The sequence below is a fragment of the Psammomys obesus genome, unplaced genomic scaffold (assembly GCF_907164565.1).
Source record: "Psammomys obesus unplaced genomic scaffold, mPsaObe1.curated_primary_1811, whole genome shotgun sequence".
Lineage (NCBI taxonomy): Eukaryota > Metazoa > Chordata > Mammalia > Rodentia > Muridae > Psammomys > Psammomys obesus.
Genome location: NW_026596117.1, coordinates 5,673,376 through 5,679,585, shown reverse-complemented (window position 1 = coordinate 5,679,585; position 6,210 = coordinate 5,673,376). Strand labels below are relative to the sequence as shown.

General features: G+C 34.8%; 1 protein-coding gene across 1 annotated transcript in view; it reads left to right on the top strand.

Annotated features, from left to right (window-relative positions):
• The window catches only part of Adgrl3 (adhesion G protein-coupled receptor L3), a 736,167-nt gene that overhangs the window by 295,678 nt on the left and 434,279 nt on the right, over nucleotides 1–6,210 (top strand). The window lies entirely within an intron of this gene.

Genomic DNA, 6,210 nt, shown 5'->3' with positions numbered 1-6,210 from the left:
AAGAAGAAGAAGAAGAAGAAGAAGAAGAAGAAGAAGAAGAAGAAGAAAACATTCCAAAGCGAGAGTTTTGTTACCATGAGGTAGAGTCTGTTTGTGTTTTGTTTGCAAAGAGCAGGTGTTTTTAGTTGGGAAAGAAACATTTACAGTTAGATGCCTCCCCTGTAATGAGTAAGATACGTAATAAGCATTTTGTTTGATTTGAATGAAAATAAATGTGTTTTGGTAAAAAGCCAAATTTATAAAAGAAAATTATTAACAGACATTGCCTACTTGCTCATATTCATGAGTGTTTGAGATTTGTGTTGTAGCATTGCAATTTAAACCATCAATACAGTAAGTGAGAGTGCTCTCCTACTTACATACTTAAAGGATAAAAAATATTACTAGAAATTCCATTAAAAATAGTTTCTAACAGTTGCCTTCCAGCACTGCAGAATAATTTCTACACACCAGGACTATCTATACTGTATGGAATAATGCCATCTACAGAAAGAGTCCAATATGTTAGACCAGCTTATACTCAGATTAATAATAAAAGTTGCTTCATCATACAATGGAGGCCAAGTCATCATCGCGAAACTATTTTCTTTAAGAATATAGAATTAACACTGTTTTTTTTTCCATGTCACAAGTTCTATATTGTAATTTCCACTCAGGACATCCTCAGTCAGGTGGCTGAGTTTGAGCTTCTGTAACTACTTTTAGATATTACTTTGAAGCCTGTAGAGAAATAATACAGCAATTACATGTACCTTAGGGAGACAGCGAGGAAAAGTTCATCTTTTGTATGGGCAACAATATGGTTCTAGGGGAACAAGTACCATTCAGGTTTACAAGAGAAGGCAGAAATGAAAAATAACCCTCCCCCCTTTTTTGCACAAAGGGAAATGAAAGCAAAAGCCCATCCCCCACCACCCACTTCCTACCTCTGAGGTGAGGGAAAGGATCAAGTAGCTAGCCATTGCTCTTTCATCCTCATCAAAGTGCAATTTTTAATATTTAGGAAGAAATTTCAAGTTAGCTAAAGAGTTATCTCATAATAGTTAAGTGAATATTCTTAACAAATTAATAAATGCCAAAAAAAACCCAAATACGATTGTTTTGTGCAATCTTAAGGTGAAAAAAAAAATGGATCAAACTCGTTGTGCAGTAGAATGGTATAGACAGGGGAAATTCAAGTCAAGACCTCACAGTGCTTTCTCACAGGCTTCTTGTGTAGAAACTTTGATAATGTTGATACTTCCTTTTTTAATTTAATAGACATTTGCGCTAACCTAGGATGAAAGCAGTGTGCTGAGGCTGAGCTAGGATGTGATGTAAATAGTAGAATTTACCGTCAGAAACTGACTCATTTAGTGGAGGGGGCCAGTGTTTTTTGTTTTTGTTTTTTTCCTTGAACCTTGATGATCAAATTAAAATGTGCTGAGAGGAAATTTTAGAAGAGAGTAGAAGAAAAATAGGAGGTGCTTCTTATGATGTCTTCAGGTATGTAGTGAACAATCTGGAGGATTTGTGGGAAGACCAAAACTAAAAAAAATCAGAGTGAACGGAGAAGCCTGAAGAGTAGGCTATGAGCCGATAGTTTGAGGAAAGGGTTACACTGATATGAGAAATAACTCACACATGGTGCTTCCAAGGGCTGGTGAGAGGCAAAGAGTACACAGGTGGCCAGGATAGCATACATTTCAAATTCTTTATGGTTCAAACTTAAATAATAAACAGCACAGTAAAATATAATTTAAAACTCAGAAACAAATGACTTGCATGAAGTAGTCTTAGTTTGGGAAAGCTAATTCTCTTTGAACCCTCATAGTGTCCTTGAACCCCTCTCAGAAGTATAGTAAACCATTGCATTCCAGCCTAGAGTTTTACTCAGGTTCCAAAATCACGGCAATGGTTGATATTTGTTTACAAGACACCACTAAATAATTTAAATAAACTGAGAAGGGAAAGCAGAAATAATAAACCTCCTTTGGAAACAATGGACATATTTTTGAAATCATAATACAATTAAGTTATTCTCCCATCTCCTTTTCTCCCTGCACACCCTTCCTTGCTTTCTTTCAAACTCATGGCATCATTTTGCATTAATTGTTTTACATGTATATATGGTCATGTACATACATATTTTCCTACATATGAACTGCTCACTGTTCATGTTACTTATATGCATTTTACAAATCAATATTTATTTCTGAAATTATGTTACAATGAATTCTCATATTTTCTGTTTATTATTCCCATTGTCCATGTTTCCTTCCTTCTCTCATTCCCTCCTTTCTTATTATTTTGGAAAAGAATCTTTCCATGTAGTCTGTTGTGGTCATGAGCTCATGTCTTCCTGCTTCTTCCTTTCAACTGCTCGTATTGCAGAACTGTACCCCACATTTGGTTCTTTGCTTATTTCAATCGTATGTTCTACACATAATATAAAAAGGCTGGCTAACAGAAGCATTTTTATTTCTTTAATACTTAGAGTTTTATTCTTTTATTTCTTCTGGTTTCTGTCTGCATGCAAACAGCACCATGAACCTTTCATATAAAGATGTCCTCTGATAGAGAGGCCAAACACAGACATGGCATGAATCATAAATCTAGTATGCTATAAACTAATAATTTTTATATCTTCCCTATCCACTGTCAGGAGATTATCCACTAGGAAGGCAGAATCAAAGTCCTTAAGTGATGAAAGCCTCTGCCTAGGAAGTGCTAAATGACAAAGATACAGCAAGAAATTGTTCATGACTGCAGCAATTCAGATTTGAAAACAGCAGATGCACCATTTTATACTAATGATTCCTTATCAGATATGTAATGGTTTAATAACTGGAATGAAATTCGCGTTTCTGTGCAAGTTATAAAGGAGCATGCTGCACTTTCTCTTTACTACCTCTTCAAGAAGCAACATTATCTGTAATCCTCTTGAAATTTTATGTGACAGTGTCAGAGACTATAGGCTCAAATGCCCTAGAAGAGGGAAGGTGAAAGGTGGTTTCTGAGAACCAAACCTGTTATTGCCACATGTTGCCAGTATTTTTCATCAAGACTTTGAAAAAGTACTTGTTCTCTTTAAGAATGTAGAGAAGAAAAATACGACACCAAGAATGTGAAGCATATCTCCCAACTATCCAGTCATCTAGCTTCAAAAGGGAACTGAGTGGTTTTTGTTTTTTATCTATCTGTCTATCTATATCTATCTATCTATCTATCTATCTATCTATCTATCTATCTATCTATCTATCTATTAACAGCCATGTATAGAATTTACAAAAGTTGGGTACAAGTGGGTGGAGAGTGCGGGTACAGGGACCACCTTACTTGACAGGAACAATCTTGCTGCTTCAAATACAATTGTCCCCCAAGGACAGTGTAAGCTTCTAATTGCAGTTTCTTCCCAAGAATGTTGGTGGATCTTTTGGTAATGGTTATTATTAGCATGTGAGTTGAGGAATTCTATGTGTCAGATTCCAGAGGATTACCAGACGTTTACTGTGGTTGTTATTTTTTATTATTAAATCTTACAATAGTTCCAAGGAGAATAAATTGGGTGTCTGGTTACAGCTGAAGCAAATATATTCCTTGATTTTGTACATAGTATGTACAATATATATTTTTTTTTTTTACAGATAGAAGTTAAAATTTTGGGCTTTGCTGCCACTCTTAGGTGACTATGAAGAGTGGCATATTTAAGTGAGTGTGAACTATATTGCATCAGGCATGGCAGAGTCTCACTTCCTCCAACTTTTAAGAGTCATATTAATTCAACTTCCTTTTATTACTTTTTCTTTCTTCAGACTCTGTCCATGAAATCATTCTCTTTCCCCAGGCAAATGGGCTCTTACTTTAGATCCTAGATTGCTTCCTTCTTAGCTCTGGAATATATTCTTTGTAGTTTATCTGGAGAAAATGTTTATGTAGATCCAGACATGATTGGTCAGCTGATGCTGAATCGACTGCATATGAGAATTGGTCTGCTTGTGGTAGAATTGGTCCCTCCCCTTTTTTGGGCAAATATTTGATCTCTACTGCAGAGGAAATTCCTGTTTGTTGTTTGTTTGTTTGTTTGTATTGCCGTTTCCTGTCCTGTCATTCTCTTTCCCAATAATTTATCCTGGACAAAAACTTTGAACATGACTGTTACATACACAACTCCCCATCCAGCTGTTGCTTACTCTCTGGCATTCCGAACTATTTTCCTTAACTTCTACAAATACTGAGACAGCTGTGCCAGCTCCTGAACAGTTCAAGGCTGTTCCACACAGGAGAACTCTGCCAGAGCCCCAAGTACTCTTTACTTCTGATTTATTTGACTTTTGTCATACTTTGGCATGTTATTTTGTGGTTGTTGTAAATTCGGATCTTACCAAAGGGGTTGGGGAAATAGATTGCGCTGACATTTAGCCCCATGAACGTCTTCCATAAAGCCCCAAATACAGCTTCTTAATGTTCACTGCATTTTTATTTTCTGAGGACTAGCCGTATCTCTATGGCATGTTTCTTTTTTATGTGTACGTCTCAATAGCCACAGCTAGGTGGGTTGGTCATTTAAGTGCCCTTGTAATCTGCTTCGTCCACCACCCTCTCCTATACGCAAAAGAGGAGTCAACACTTGATGAGAACTCTGCATTTATATGTTGAGTGAATACAATCAAACAAGTTCACCTCCCAGTATTCCAAATGAGCCTGTCTGTTTATTTCACAAAGAATAAAATCTTTAACTATCTTTTATAACAGACGCTTTCGGCATAAAGGCATATAGCACGTTCACTAGTGTCTTGATAAGAATGGTTGTGAAGACATTCAGAAAAGTGTATTTGTAAATAATGCCATAAGCTACACACAGTTGTTTCATTATCACTAGGGGTATGGAGGAGAGGAACTTGAGAAGTCAAATGTAGAAAACTTCTCAATATAGTAAAACATCATAAGAAGCAATTACATACACACTTTTATTTTCATAGGTTCTTAAAAAATTGAAACATGTTTTTTGACACTTTCCATTTATGTAGCTGATCAGAATGCCGTTTGAACTCTCTTAGTATAGATAGATAGATAGATAGATAGATAGATAGATAGATAGATAATGCTGAGTTTAAATGTAAATCATAATTTTATATCCGTGTTATAGACATTAACGTTAGAGTTTTCCAGTAGGTGGACTTTCTGAATCTTGATATTTATTTTTGACTGTGTAAAGTTTGCCTCATTTTATGTGAGGGAGCAATATGGTTGATTCTTAGTTTGCAAGTAACACATATTTCAATATACTGAAACACTCCTATAGAGCCTTGTAAAAGATGGTTATCGCAAAGTGCTTTTTCTTCATTGATTTTCTTAGTTTTTTCTTTATTGTTTAACGTCAGCAATATAGACTAACAATGTGTCTCTAAACATGAACCTGTAATGGTTAAAAATGTATGTAAACACTATAGTGCTTTCCTTTGTAAATCATTTGCTTTCTGTTGACAGGTAGATTTCACTATCTTTCTTATGGAGTAAACTAACCACAATTAGTGTAGACAGTTGTGTATCTTGTTTATCAATTCTCCATAAAACATTTACTTAAGTAGCTCTGTTTTTTCCATAGCATAAAATATTGTTATGTCGATTTTTTAAATATCATATGTGTATGATTTTATTTTATCATTGTTGTCTTGGTCTTCCATATTTATTCATTTATGTAATATGCAACATTTGTCAGTAAAATATCACTGTGTACATGAGTGGCAAAAAAATGTATGTGTATCTTTTCACATTAAAGTACATCACAGGTCTTAATACAGTTTCTTTCAAAAATGTTGGCAAATGACCAGAAAACATATAAATAAATACAAAACATTTAACTCTGCACCAGAACAAAACAAACAACAATAAAACAAAAAACAACAACAAAATTCCTTTAACTGTTAAGCATTTAATGCAAAAACTGAGTTTGGTAGCCAATGCCCAACTTTCATTTGGGTAGATGAGTGCCCATAATTCATATTCCAAAGCAGTGAGACTGTTAAAATATAGAGGATGTTTATATGTTATAGGTAACTAGCTTCTTCAGTTTCTGTGATTATGTTAAATTTTCTGATCGTGTGAGGAATGGGATAAGAAGGGTTTCTTTCTTTCTTTCTTTCTTTCTTTCTTTCTTTCTTTCTTTCTTTCTTTCTCCATCTCTTTCTTTCTTTCTTTCTTTCTTTCTTTCTTTCTTTCTTTCTTTCT